The sequence below is a fragment of the Canis lupus genome, chromosome 10 (assembly GCF_011100685.1).
Source record: "Canis lupus familiaris isolate Mischka breed German Shepherd chromosome 10, alternate assembly UU_Cfam_GSD_1.0, whole genome shotgun sequence".
NCBI lineage: Eukaryota > Metazoa > Chordata > Mammalia > Carnivora > Canidae > Canis > Canis lupus.
The window spans coordinates 12,379,913-12,395,758 of record NC_049231.1 but is presented as its reverse complement, the minus strand read 5'-3'; the positions used below and the strand labels follow the sequence as shown (position 1 = coordinate 12,395,758).

Below are 15,846 nucleotides of genomic sequence, written 5' to 3'. Positions count from 1 at the left end.
TTTTATAGAGAGGGCAAGGAATCCGCCTGTGGTAGAAAAGGCTATCTCCTCTGAATTCATGCTCCTCCTTCCCTAGAACGGAGTTTTCACTGAGAATTCGCTGTCCATCATGCTACATGTATATTTATAATTGTCATATTTTCCTAATATATTCATCCTGGATCATTATGAAGTATTCCTTTTTTGTCCCTAGTAATACTCCTTTCCCTAAAGTCTATTTTGTCTAATGCTAATACAAAAACTCCTGCTAAACCTATTTGTCTGTATTTAAAGTGCATCTTGTGTAGACAGCATATAGTTGATACTTGCCTTTTTAATGTTCCTGTCTTTCTTTCAGATTTCATTTTTAAGCAATTTCTACACCCAAAGTGGGGCTCAAACTCACAACCCTGATATCAAGAGAGTCACTTGCTTCATCAACTGAGCCAGCCAGGTGCCCCTATGATGTATTGAATATGTGTTTTAATAGAAATAAAATTTACATATTAAACATATTTAGTATTTAATATGTATTAATATACATTTTATACTTATTCACAGGTCTGCTTTTTTGCTATTTCTAATTATTTTCTAATCCCATTGATTTTTTTTTCTTTTTCTGTTCCTTGTTTCCTTCCTTGGTGTTAATTGAATATTTTCTAGTAGCCCATTTTAATTTCTCTATTGACTTCCTAATTACCTTTCTTTTCATTATTTTTTAGTTTCTGTAGGGTTTTTTTTAAATGTATTTTTAACTAATCCCAGTACATAGAGCCATACCGAATTACTTCAGATAAAATATAGAATACTTGCAATAGTATAATTCCACTTACCCCTTGATTTTTGTGCTATTCTTTTCATATATATTACATCTATATTTGTTATAAACCTGTTTGCTTTAAGCGGTCATATGCCTTTAAGATGAGGAAAGAAAAGAAAAATATAAACTGGTTATTTTTTACACTCACCCACATATTTCCTATTTCTACTTTTTGGTATCATTTCACTATACTATGGGTGGCTCACTGGTTGAGCGTCTGCCTTCAGCTCAGGGCATGATCCCGGGGTCCTGGGATCAAATCCCCCATTGGGCTCCCCATGGGAGACTGCTTCTCCCTGTGCCTGTGTCTCTGCTTCTCCCTCTGTGTCTCTCATGAATAAATAAATAAAATATTTTTTTAAAAATCTTGAAATATATATATATATATATATATATATATATATATACACATATATATATTTCAACCAGTAATTGTACTTACAAGAATTTTTATGGCAATAATTAAAAATGAGAATTAGAATAACTTTTTTTATAATCACGTTTTTCTACTGTTTCTTATAATAAAATTGGAAATAATTTAAGTGTCTAAAAATAAAATCATTACATAAACTATGTTACATACATAAGATGATGGATAAGCACATTTCTTTTTAGGACATTGATTAACTTTGTTTAGTTTTAGGATATTGGTAATTTTGTTTAGTTTTTAGGAAAAAAAGACTGAAAAGATATATATCTAGATATTAATAGTTCTCTTTGGCTAGTGGATTCTTTATTTGCATTACTGCCTTTTGTTTATACTTTTCTGCATTTTCTAAATTTTTAAAATATATGTTCTTTTATAGTCAGAGGAAAAGTGCAATTAGAAAAATTCAAGATTAGAGAGGTCATGTTATGTAAACACTGGACAGGATCTTTGAAACTAGTTAATCATAGTATTGAGAATAAATAATTTCCAAAAATATATTTATCAACTTGAATTCAGGATAACATATGTCTTTAGTTTGACAAGTTTGAAGCATAGAAGGTAAGAAGGCAAATTTGCCAGGAATGAATTTATATATTATTCAATATATTAAAGCCTATTCTATTGGTAGGCTTAGCTTTTCTGGTGAGATTCAAAGATTGCCACAGATCCGTGTCTTAAAGTATCTCCCTCACTGACTTCATGAGTCCTTGAAATTCCTATGAAGCAACTCTTTTTGTTTAAAGTTTTTTTGTTTTCTTCCTCTGGAAAACAGTATGGAGGAGGTTCCCCATAAAGTTAAAAATAGAACTACCCTAAGACCCAGCAGTTGCACTACAAGGTGTTTACCCAAAGGACACAAAAATACAGATCAGAGGTGTAGGTGTACCCTGACATTTGCAGCAGCATTATCAGCAATTGCCAAATATTCACTGACTAATGAATGAATATTTGATATATATATTTTTAATTATATACATATAATGAATATTATTCAGCCATCAAAAATAATGAAATCTTGCCATTTGCAACAACATGGATGGAGCTAGATTGTATTATGCTAAGTGAAATAAGTCAGTCAGAGAATGACAAATACCACATGATCTCATTCTTATGAGGAATGTAAGAAAGAAAACAAATGAACACACAGGAAAAAGGGAAAAACAAGGGACAGAGGAAAATAAATGATAAGAGACTCTTTCACAATTGAGAACAAACTGAGGTTGCTGGAGGGGAGGTAAGTGTGGGGATGGTCTAGGTGAGTGAAGGGCATTAATGAAGACACTTGTGATGAGCGCTGGGTGTTGTATGTAAGTGATCAATCACTGAATTCTATTCCAGAAATCAATATCACACTGTATGTTAACTAAGTAAAATTTAAATTAAAAAAACAAAAGAAAACAAAACTTCTTTTGTTTTCTTCCAATGAAACCTACCTTATTTTACCTAGCAGGGTAGCATCCACTGACACTAACCATGGGTTATTGTATCAGACTCAGGACATTTTGATAAAGAGTATTTTGACAGTTTTGGTAAAGATCTACAGATACTTAGCTGTCAGAGCAGGGCAATTCTAGGCCAAATTCTGTGGTAGGGTGTTCTAGACAGTTCAGTGGTGGGGTGAAGATACTGAGCAATTTGTAGGGTTAGCAGGTAGGTAGAAGGGACAGTAAAGAAGAAAAGGGGAGAGAATACCAAATGGGGATGCAAGAACCATCCAAAATTTATTCATTCAACAGACTTATTTGCATGCAGTAGCTATTAAGTTTATATTATTCCTTCAAGTGGCATTTGTCAGTGACCATTTACTCCCTTGGTTCCTTGCTGCTTGCTCTTTCATTGAGAAAGACATCAAAGTCCTTTGTAAAGTCTATAATTCTTTACCTCGGCAAGATATGTTTATTATTTTGTCCTTCACACCTTCAAATTCCAAAGAATTGCCTCAGTAGTTGAATCAATTAATATCCAATAAATGGACACAGTGAGTGAACCATACCAGGGAAAATATATAAACCAGTTAATCAGGGCTTTCCAAGGATTATACTTCTTATTCTTAGGCTGTCCCACATGGTGACAACTCTTTAAGATGTAATTTAAAACTAGATGAGAGAGAAGATAGGGATCTATAGATGCTTTTACTAGATGGACCTTTCAAAGGCTGGTAAGGCAAGTTGCATTGTCAGCCTCCGTTCAGTCTTGTTGTAGGACCAGTCCAAAGGAAGGAATTCTTAAATACACACACATGGAGTCAGAGATTTAGAATATGTAAGGACATAATAAATTTAAATCTAACCCCTTCATTGTACCAATGGAAAAAATTCGAGTCTTGACATTTGATCGGCTTAACCAAGATTATAAATAGTAATAGCAGTAATAGCATAATGTATAATAGTAATTATAAATAGAGTCAGGATTAGAACTCAGGTCTCTTAGCTGCTAATCTGATGGGTTTCCACAATATCACATTGCCCCAAGTCCAGGTATTAGATACACACCTTCAAAGCCCATAAAAACACCAAACAAAGCAAGGCAAAAAGCCAAAAGAAAGATCCTACAGGTCTGACATCAAACACTGGGGAAAAAATGTGTAAACCACAGGTGAATTAGAATCTCAAGCCATGTTTTCTTTTGTAAAAAGTGGATTCTGTCAACTCTACTAAATAATTTTTTCCTCCTAAAATTGCTAAGCAAAAGAAGGGAATATAGGTTGCTACTTAGTTGGGCCCTGATACATTTTTTTTTATATCAAATGATGAATACTGTTTGAAATATTGCTTCAACTGATTTGGGCAATATTTTTTAGCCATAGACAAAGAGTAAGAATGAGCCTGTTGTGTCAAGATGCCTGGCTGAGTGTCACAGGAGTCAGAATAAGGTCGTATTAATTCTACTGGACATTTTATTCTTTATCTAGACTCTAAGAAAGCAAAGAACATAATAATGAAGTCCATTTGGTGACCTAAATTGGGAGGTACTGTCAATGTGAATGAGGGCTGAGAAGTAAAATAAAGTAAATACAAGTTTAGACATATATGCCAGGGAAGATACAGCAGGACTTCACTTCAGAAGAAACCTAACAGTTTGGAATGGAAATGGGTTCCAGAAATCTTAGGGATAGGAAAATCACTGAAAATGATAGTGAATAAAAGAGAAAGGGGGAATTATAACAGTTTACAAAATGATGTAGGATTACAATTCGATGTCAAGAAAAAAAACATACCCTAAACAAACAGGTGCAACTATGCACTTCCGTACATTTTACATTATATCACATATATCTTCCATTTTGAAACCTATAAATAGAAAGATTTCTGTTATTATATTGGGAATATAAATATTTCTGGTGTGGAATTGTAGGTGGTACCAAAATAACCACGTAAAGAGATGAATTGCATATAAAAGGGACTGTGAGTACATTGTGAAGGTGTTTGTAGTTATCTTCAGGTCCTATTTAAATTAAAGACAAAAGAGGAAGGATTGAAAAAAGAGTAAGAGAAGGAAACTGCCATTTCTGCCTCTGTTGTCTATTATGCTTTTCTCTCTGCTACTTCATCTAGAAAAAAACAAACGGATTTTTTTTTTCTTAATAATCCTTGCTAATGTCTAGGTCTAGAAAAGAGCAGCTAGGCCCCAGCTACAACCCCTGGTCAGGTGGTCAAGGTGAGGCTCCCTTTATAATCCTAGGAGTATTCTTACATCTCAGGGGGCCAGAGCCAGTGCTGGTCAGGTTTTATCATCCTCTCGTATTTTTGGAATTTGAAGGATTAGAATGCTTTCCAAGTGTTTCTATCAGAGCATATAACAGTCTGTTCCCACTATTTAAGTAACGTCCTGATGAAATTCAGCACGTGAGATCGCTATGTAGTGAGATTCTTTCAGGAGTCATATGTCACTGGACCAGAGATAGACTGTCCCTGCATGGCTGGATGGAGTAACTGAGGTGCCCTTTTCAGCAGATACTTTTATAGAAGGCTCCTCTTATCCATGGGGAAAGTGTTCCAAGACCTCCAGTGGATGCCTGAAACCACACCCATAGTACCAAACTCTCTTTGTATACTGTGATTTTTCCTATACATACATACTTACGATTATTTAACTCATAAATTAGGCACAGTAAGAAATTAACAACAATGACTCATAAGAACACAGAACAAAACAGAATTATAAAAATATACTATAACAAATGTTATGTGAATTTGGTTTCTCTCCACCAAAATATCTGATTGCACTGTACTCACCCTTTTTCTCATGATGATGTGAAATGATAAAATATCCACGTGGCAAAATGAAGTGAGGCAAGTGACGTAGGCATTGTGATGTGGCATTAAGCTACTATTGACCTTCTGATATCGATGAGCATATATCTGGATATGTAAGGTTCACCTGCTTTTGGACTGTGGTTGATGGCAAGAAAGTGAAACCTTGGAAAGCAAAACTGCAGATATATGTGGGAACTACCTTACTTCACAGTAAGGAATCCATTAAAGATTGCAAGAAATATTTAAATTAAAAGCTGGCTTATCCCAAAGTATTGAAAGGCCCAAATATACAAATTCTTATTGAGTCATAGGTAAGTAGCAGTTTAATTGTCCTGCAGAAGTATAATAGAAATGATAAGTGATGTATGATAAGTAAAAAGGAATAGAAGTATAAAGGGAAAAAAAAGCATGGTTTTTAGTTAACAACCTAGCCCCCAGTTTTAAGAGGTCAATTCACCTTGTAATGAAGTAGTAGTCATTATTAACCAGCCAGAACTCCTGGGATCTTCTTAAAAGCAACAACTTCAGATTATCTCCCAGGAGAAGATTTTCCATTTCTGTATTCTGAAAGGCTGGCTGTTTAAAAATTTCATAGCCATCTAATGTTCTGCCCTTCTCCAACTGGCACATATCTGTTGTGATAATTTTCTTAAACCAGCAGGCTATTTTGACAGAGGGCACTGTGTCAGCATTAATTTACCTCACTATATCCTTTCATGAACCAATCCAGGGAATCCTAAACCACATCTTTCCTTTGCCTACTCAGTTCTGTGTATCTGAAAAATTTATCTCATAAAGAAATCAGTGAAAGGCCACAACTCTTTAGATTTATAGAACAACAATATTACGTGTGCTGTAAGACAGTAAAAGGAACATTAATGTCTTGAAGGTAACAGTGGTGATTATAAGGAATTTATTAGATGCATCAGATAAAAGTCATTATTGAAAGAATTGTTTTTATATTCAAATACCTTCAAATAAGTGCTTTAAGGTTGAGGAAAGTCTGTTTCTGATCCAACTAACATTTGTGGGATTTATTAATGGGTACCTGCTACGTGGGCCAGGCATTTTTTACTTCATTTTAGTCTTAATAAATGCCAGTATTGTGCTTATGCTAAGGATACAAAGACAAAATGTCATCAGCACCTTAAAGAGCTTCATAGTCTAATAGGGGAGAGAGACTCATAAATAGAGAATTAAATTCAGCAACAATGTGGTAAGTGCTGGAAGAGGCCAGCACAGAGGGCTATGGAAGCACACAGGAGGGCTTAGGCAAAGTCTTTATTTATTTTTTAAAGATTTTATTTATTTATTCATGAGAGACACACACAGAGAGAGGCAGAGACACAGGCAGAGGGAGAAGCAGGCTCCCAAGGGGAGCCTGTTGCAGGACTTGATCCCAGGACCCCGGGGATCACCACCTGAGCCGAAGGCGGACATTCAATCCCTGAGCCACCCTGGTGCCTCTTAGGCAGAGTCTTCTTGAAACAAAGACTTGTTTTAAAGTCTTAAAGAAGGATAGAAGGAAAAAGAAATAGCTGGAGGCAGGGCCAAGGGCTAAGAAACAATGTTTCAGTGGTACTGGAGAACAGAGAAGGATGCGGGGAATGGCAGGAAATGATGGCAGGAGAGTCAGGAGACTCCAGATCATTCAAGGCTTCATGTGACATGTTAAGGAGCTTCCCTAGAAGTCACTTAGTGAAGTATTTTGTTCCTGGTGGGAGAATTCTGTGGGGAAAACAGTTTGGAAAATAACGGATGAAAAAGGCTTCCGTAACACAGAGTCTGTGGGAAGCTTAAATATGCTAATATACTGGTGACTTGGCAGGGACATACTATACAGGTTTCTGACTATGAAACACTTAGGAAAGATCATCTTTTGGGACTAGAGTTCTGAGAAGCATACCTTGGGAAATAATGGACACCCCTTTGGGGGAGCCACTAAGGGCTTTCAAATAGATGGGCGATATGGACAGTTTTGTGTTTTAGAACACACAGGTAGCATTCCAGAACTCTCTGGCAGGAGTCGAGGAGACAATTGTAGAGGGACAAAATTGATGGCAGAGAGGCCAGTTAGGAGACCATTGTTCTAGGGGAGCAAAAATGAAGACCTGCACTTGGCCGTAGAAGGAAGGCAAGCTTCAAAAAATGTTTAGAAGATTGACAGAACTTGATCATTGATCGAATGTTGGGAAAGTGAGGGATAGGAAAGATTCAGTTTCTAACGTGGCTGATCAGGAGGATTGGGTACGAACAATTACGTAATTAGAAGAGGGGGCATAGGTTAAGGAAGATACCATGACTTCAGTTTAGGGCGGAGTTGAGATTGAGAAAATCTATATCATATCTAGGGGAAATTTTAGGAGATGGTTGGAGGTGAATGTGTAATAATTGGATGTTTCTGTTAAATACCCAGATTTGGTAGTCAATAGCATTTAGGTGTAGTTAAAATTATGACAATATTAAAAATTACTCAGGAAGAGCAAGTAGAATTAGGAGAAATATAGAACAAGTAGAGAAACTTGGGGAATTCCAACAAAAGTGTTTACCTACAAAGCAATTTCAAAACCTGAGACAACTCAAACCATAAACACAGGCTGCTATTTAAAAACACCAACAACACGATATTAGATCTATTTTATTTATGTATTTATTTTTAAAGATTTATTTATTCATTTATGATACACAGAGAGAGAGAGAGAGAGGCAGAGACACAGGCAGAGGGAGAAGCAGGCTCCATGCTGGGAGCCCGACGTGGGACTCGATCCCGGGACTCCAGGATCACACCCTGGACCAAAGGCAGGCGCTAAACCGCTGAGCCACCTAGGGATCCCCCATATTAGATCTATTTTAGTGATGATTTTGGATCTGCAGTAAGTTCATGTCTTTCTTTACGTAGACTTCACGTTTACGTTCTCTATCAAATATCTTAATAACAGATTTTTTTTTTTTAAACTTTGAAGTGTTTTCCTTCTTTTCCTTGATCTTTGAAAACAGATTTGGCAGCAAATAGAGATTTGAACCGAGGCCATCATAAAACCTATGATTTTGCAGATTGCTAGTGGTGGCTCCAACGTTTCTTTTTTTTTTTTTTTAATTTTTTATTTATTTATGATAGTCACAGAGAGAGAGAGAGAGAGGCAGAGACACAGGCAGAGGGAGAAGCAGGCTCCATGCACCGGGAGCCCGATGTGGGATTCGATCCTGGGTCTTCAGGATCGCGCCCTGGGCCAAAGGCAGGCGTTAAACTGCTGCGCCACCCAGGGATCCCGGCTCCAACGTTTCTACACAGGAAGGGCTTGGGCTGGTTGAAAGAAGGTGCTAAAGCAAGGCTTATATAAGAAATGTTTTTTTACTAAGATTGAATGTTTCTCTGGGGAGACTTGGGGGTTGATGAAAATTATGCATGGGGTGGAGGGAACTAAATTTTCCATAGAGCCCTCCACTTGGCTCCATGATGGTATTTCACATAATCAAATATGTAGCAATTAATGTTCCATGTATTTATTTATTTGAGAGAGAGAAAGAGAGATAGAGAATGAGAGCATGAAGCAGGGGTGGGGCAGGGGGAGATAGAGGGAAAGAGAATCTTAAGCAGGCTCCACGCCCAGCACAGCACAGAGCCCGAGAGGCAGGGCTCCATCTTACTACCCTCAGATTATGACCTGAGCAGAAATCAAGAGTCAGATGCTTACGGACTGAGCCACCCAGGTGCTTCTGTAGCAATTAATATTTCCAGCTGTGTGGATCCTTGGGTGGCTTGGGGGTTTAGCACCTGCCTTCAGCCCAGGTCATAACCCCGGAGTCCCAGGATCGAGTCCCACATCAGGCTTCCTGCATGGTGCCTGCTTCTCCCTCTGCCTGTGTCTCTCCCTCTCTCTGTGTCTCTCATGAATAAGTAAATAAAATCTTTAAAACAATTTCCAGCTGATGTTAAAACTAACCCTCTTAGATCTAACATCTCCTACAACTGAATTATTCTAAGACTCATCTTCATTGTGTATCTATTACCTAATGTATAGTGTTGATTAAATTACATATTAACATTCTATTCTTTAGTATATTGACGTCGCTTTTTTTTTTAGCAGTGTGGTAGAATTTTAAAATACAATCACCCATGGCAAAACACAGCTTTGTTTGATATTTACCATTGTTATCTCTCAGTCCTTATATTGTACATACCAAGATTTTTACATAATCTTCTAAATCCTTTGTGGAAAGAGTCAAGAGTATAAATAAAAATGAGTAAATAAGTACCTGCAGCATTATGCCTATTATGATAAATTATATACAAGATAAATTATATATCTCATTCACTCTTATGTTGTAAATGACGTTTTGGCGTTTGTGTTGCAAATTTAAGTTATATGAATGTGTAGGAGTATTAAGGAACACAGAACAAACTTTAAAAAAATTGTGGAATAGTCTGTGTGTATATTAATTAACAGTAATTTAATAGATTATACCTCATTGATTTGAAGAATTAAAGCAATTAGTTTCCTTGGCACCGAGTTTCTTCCCAGGAGTAATTTAGGCATTATAAAATCTGTCATGTAGTTGTAACGTTGGAAAAAACAGAGACAATGTCTGCCGTACATGCCCTCTCTAAATTCAGCTTTACAGTAGGTTGTTTTGCCCGGAATCCTTGCAATGGGTCCAATTAAGTTAAAGCTTAATAAAATCAGTGCCCAGTTTCATGATCAAAACAATGTTTATTGTGATGTTCTGGGAACGGTGAATGCATGGCTACTTCTTTAGCATGAGAGATAATGTTTGGTTAAAAAATAAAACTATGGCAACAATTACTTTTTCCAAAGGCTCATTTCTTTCAAAGAATGACAAAGAAAGGACATTTTATAGCAACAGAATCTGCAAATTTAGAGCAGAAATAATAAATTGCATCTTTTAGGACCTCAAAGCTGGTGCTTAAATTTTTTTTTTTAATTTATGAAGAAGAAAACATTTAATAAATAAGAACAGGAAATACAGGTTTGAAGAAAAGATATTCTATAGCCTATTCCTTGTCATAAGAAATTGGAAGTTAGGTACTGAAGGTGAGGTTTTAGTTAATGAAATAGGTGATTACATTAATTAGTATTTATTAGGAAATTTAGCTCTGAGATATCTTTTTCCCCCTTATACGTGATATGACTTAGGAATTTCCTAGGAAATTCTCATAAGGTCTGCTTTTACAGATGCATAATGGTAATGTTTATGGGAACATAGCTCCTTTGCAGAAAGATGTCAAGTAGCTCTTTGTTGGGAATTTTCTGACTTCAAATTGAAAAAGAACCTCAAAGGTAGGAATCTGTAGTTTAAGGATGACTAAGAAGGAGAAGGCCTCATAGAAAGGCTAAAGAAAATTTCAAAGTCACAAAGTGGTTAGAGGCACCATTTCTACATCCACATCTCCCCTGTCTCATTCCCAGAACATGGACAATCAAAAAACGACCAAGGAAAATATGCTTGAGAGTCAAAGAACAGCAAAATAATGTTAGTAGTGAAAAGAATTAAAGAAAATTCATTCAAGTATGCCTGGGTGGCTCAGGGCGTGATCTCAGGGTCCTGGGATCAAGTCCCAAAACAGGTTCCCTGTGGGGAGCCTGCTTCTCCTTCAGCCTATGTCTCTGCCTCTCTTATGAATAAATAAATAAAATCTTAAAAAAAATTCATTCAGATATATGTGATGATTTTCTTATGGGTCTTCATTCATTAGAGACATAGATTTTATTTATGTCATCTTACAAAAACCAGATCACATGAATGACCAAGAAATCCAGGCACATGTTTGTGAAACAATTTTGATAGATTTTCTGTGTTTAAATATGTGCTTTTTACTTAATCCACTTTTTAGTAATATATAATCAATCCATAAAAATTATAGATTCAGTAATTGGTTGATTTGGTGGTAACATTTATAATCATGCATTCAATTTTAAGAAATGGCTGGTTTGTGTCATAACATGGTTCGCTTTCTATTTTTTTAATATAATTATGTGTACATATGTAATATGTATTACTTATCTATATTTTATATAAATGCTTGCATTAATATTTACTGTTTGTTCTCATTATAAAAAGGACTCTAAACTGTTATGTTTTAAAATGTTAATTGGCCCAATTTTACACATAAACAAAGATTACTTAGTTAATATCTGAATGCCGATGAACATCCTTCCATCCCTTTTATTTTCTCCAGTTCTCTCTGTAGCCATCACTCTCAGCCACTATTCTCACTCTATACTATATCTCCCTGTTCCTGCTAAATCAGGTTGAAATGGCCTTGTCAAGGATATTTTGAATTCAGACATAGTCAATTTAGATTTGGCAAAAGCTATGAACAATATTTTCATTAAAAAAGTCAAACATTTTCTAAAGAATCTAATTTAGAACAACATTCTTGAGAATGGATATTCAGCACATAGGGCACCTACAAGATGATCCATGGATTATGTGATAAAACTATGGGTGCTTCTGCTTATATTTATGCTTCCTTATTCTTTAAAAATTTCAATCTTTGTATATTTTACAATGTACACAATTGGTTCATAATATGTTAGTCTAGTAGAGCATATTTCATTTTTTTTCTTTTTTACTGCTGGGTGAAGATAAATTAAGAAATCAGAAGAGGAAAGATTAAGAACATTTGCTTATTAATCTGATAGACATAGATTTGATTATTACTTCTAACACTTACTAGCTATGTGATCTTAGGCAGGTTGCATAACCTCTCTATACCTCAGTGTCCTTGTCTGTGGAACAGTAATAATCTTGTATTACTTACCTTATAAGTATCATAATCACATAATGCTTACCGTCTAGGAGAATAAATTAAATGATGACTGTAAAGCACTTAATGCATAATATATATGCAAAGATTTTGGGTATTTGTATGATTGGAAAAGGTCACATGGAAACCTATAGAGTAATAGACCCAAACTCAAGGTTTTTCTTTTACCAAGACATGGATTAGAATTTTATTATGGTCTGAGAAGTTTCAATTATCACATATTATTCAGACAGATCTGTTCATAAATATATATGTATATTAAAAACTTTATTTATTTACTTGAGATAGCACATACTGGGGAGAGCAGCAGAGGGAGAGGGAGAAGCAGGCTCTGGGTTGAGCAGGGAGCCTGATGCAGGACTCAGTCCCAAGACCCTGGGATCATGACCTGAGCCACAGGCAGAGGCTCTGCTGGCTGAGCTACGCAGGCGCCCAGGTCTGTTCATATTTTAAGGAACAGACTACAAAATCACTTTTCTGAAACCAATGAACTAGCACATGATGGCCTGAGTTACATACAGCATTAATTTTAGTTCCATTAAAAAAATATTTATTCACTTAAAACAGATAGATAGCCTGTGCTGTTTTGGGCATAGAGCCTGCTTAAAATTCTCTCTATCCCTCTGCCCCTTTCCCCTTGTCTCCCCCTCCCCCCATCTAAAACAAAACAACAAAAAACTTTTAACTTTGAAAGTAAAGGTAGAAAATGTGGTCTGAATACTTATGGCAATTGACTTGACATAGGACTTTCATCTGAGTCAATATATGACTTTAGCAGAAATTTATCTTAAATAAATATGCAGTGAAAAACAAATTCAATGATATATCCATAAAGAGCTCAACATGCTCAACAAAAATGTATGAAGCACCTATTACAGACAAAATATTGTAAAATTCTGGGAGTGAGTTTGAGAGAGATAAAAATAAGATACACAGATGAATAAGACTTGGTCCTTCACCCCAAGATGCTTACAGTCTGGTGAAGGAGATATACTTGTACAAGGTAGACATAGGAAATATTAAAACAAAAACAAAAACAAAAACTTGTGGGATAGTAGAAAGAAGACTACTGGGGTTGGATCTTAGGCTTGGACTCAGAATAAGTTTCTCTTACTTGCTGGTCTAGACTAAGTTGCCACATAAAAGACAGAACACTGAGTTAAATTTGAATTTTAAGTAAACAGTGAATAAGTTTTTTTTGTTGTTTTGTTTTTGTGAATAAGTTTTTAATTGTAAGTATATTCTATTAACATGGGACAAACACTAAAAAATTACTTTTAAAATAATCTGAAATTCAAATTTAACAAGGTATCCTGTATTTTTTTTTTGCTAAATCTGGCAACCTTGTCTTAGGCAACGTGCAGGCTATTTATGGTTTGCTGAGTCCATCCATCCTTTTCTCCTCTATGTCCCTCCTAGAGGCTGGCTCCTTGTGATCTCTATTTCCTGTACTGCCTTACCCAGTTGGCTTTTTATTGAATTAACTCAGACCTGGAAGGAAGGTAGACAGTAAGAGGAGAGAGAGGTTAGGTTTTCTTCTTTGCCTCTTCCATGACTCAGCAAAGCATTGTTGGTGGTGCCAGGGTTCCTCTATAACTACAGGTCATGCCTGACAGTTCCTTCTACGTGACTTCAGCTTTCCCGAGACTCTGGTTACACTTTTTCCTCCCACTCCTCCTTCAGTGTTAGGAATAGCAACAGCTTTCCTCTGCTGCTAAGCTCTGGGTGCTTCAGCGTCCTTTTTGGTTTCCCTAACTTTGACCGTTTCTTTGTGGGTAGTCTATTATTTAGAGGCACTGAGTTAAGTTCTGTTTTCTTCCTGGACCCTAGTTGATAAAGCAAGTCTCTTTAATTTCTTTGAACCTCATCTTTTTTTTTATAAAATGAGGAAAATCAACACCTCCCTCAAACATTTTTTTGTACAGAGATTATATATATGGATATTTTGCTAGGGGGCCCCAAAATTTGGATTTATATTTAGTACACTATATTACTGACTCTTTCCAGCTGTGACTGGCAGAGTAGTGCCTATTGAATCAAATCTTCTATAGATAACAATTATAAACTCTTGACTGAATATTGAAATCAACTCTCTGGGATCCCTGGATGGCGCAGCAGTTTGGCGCCTGCCTTTGGCCCAGGGCGCGATCCTGGAGACCCAGGATCAAATCCCACGTCAGGCTCCCGGTGCATGGAGCCTGCTTCTCCCTCTGCCTGTGTCTCTGCCTCTCTCTCTCTCTCTCTGTATGACTATCATAAATAAATAATAATAAAAAATGTTTAAAAAAAAAAAAAAAAGAAATCAACTCTCTGAAGGAATTGGATAATGACCCAAAGCAGGCAGACAATGAAGTAGAGTTAGTAACCGGATGAAGAGAACAGCACTGGGTAAATTTCTCATTTTTTATAACTTTTGGACTGCACCAAATGGGGAAGCAAAAAATCCAATAGTCTTACTGACGGAAGAACCACAGGACAGAGTTTAGGGCAACTAGAGCCATTGGAAATTGAGGGAGGAAATCCAAGAAAGGAGAGTTCTAGAAAGAGGCAGCTCCAAATTACATGTATAGACTCTTCCTAAATTTCTGGCTGAACCCTGAATCATACCTATGTGGGGCAGACTCAAGCCAACTAAAACTAAAGAACAGTACAGAGATTTAAGCTGCTACCTATTGCAGAAGAGTTGGTAGCTTGAATCTCACTATTTTAAGTATTTATTAAAACAATGGACACCTCTCAGAGAAATATAGCAGAATCTAGAGTCTCTACAACGTATCACTCACTAAAATACAATCCGTAATTGCTTGATGAAGAAACAGAAAACATGAAAAATTTTAAAGAAGAAAGAGGCTTTGCCTCTAAGAAAACACAGATGTTGGACGTATCAGACACATATGTTAAAACAGCTGTTATAACTATGCTTTAGGAAATAAAGAAAAATATGCTCACAACATGTGAAAAGATAAGAAATCTCAATAAGGAAATAGAAACTACAAAAAATAAAAATTCTAGAACTGAAAAACACAATGTATGACAAAAATATCCACTGAATGCATATGATAGAAGAAGGGATTAATGAACTTAATAATAAGTCAATAGAAGTTAAACAAATTAAAGAACAGAAAGAAAAGATAAAAAAAATTAAAAGCCTCAAAGGCCTGAGGAACAATATCAAAAGCTCTAACATTGTATAACTGGAATCCCAGAAGGAGAGAAGAGAGAAAATGGGAAGAACAAGATATTTGAAGAAATAATGGCTGAAATTTTCTCAATTTGGTAAAGGAAAGAAATTTATAGCTTCAAGAATCTCAGAAAGCCCCAATCTGCATAAGTCCGGAGAAATGCCACACCCAGTCATATCATAGTGAAACCCAAGGTGTTTAGAAAATCTTGAGAAAAAAGCCTGAGCAAAATGACACATTGTGTAAAGAGGAACAACTCAAATGTTCAAATGAATTCAAACAATTTAAACAGCCTCATCAGTAACAATGAGCTTAGAAAACAGAAGAACAATATCTTTAAGGCGCTTTAAAGAAAGAACAGAAAACCCAGAATTCTATAGTCAGCAAAA

The 15,846-nt window shown here is 36.0% G+C and overlaps 1 long non-coding RNA gene across 1 annotated transcript in view; it reads left to right on the top strand.

Annotated features, from left to right (window-relative positions):
• Positions 1–7,527: 7,527 nt before the first annotated feature.
• LOC111097594 overlaps positions 7,528–15,846 on the top strand; it is a 31,820-nt gene continuing 23,501 nt past the window's right edge. Inside the window, exon 1 of the long non-coding RNA XR_005365406.1 lies at positions 7,528–7,732. This is a non-coding gene — a long non-coding RNA (uncharacterized LOC111097594). The remainder of the gene's footprint in view (positions 7,733–15,846) is intronic.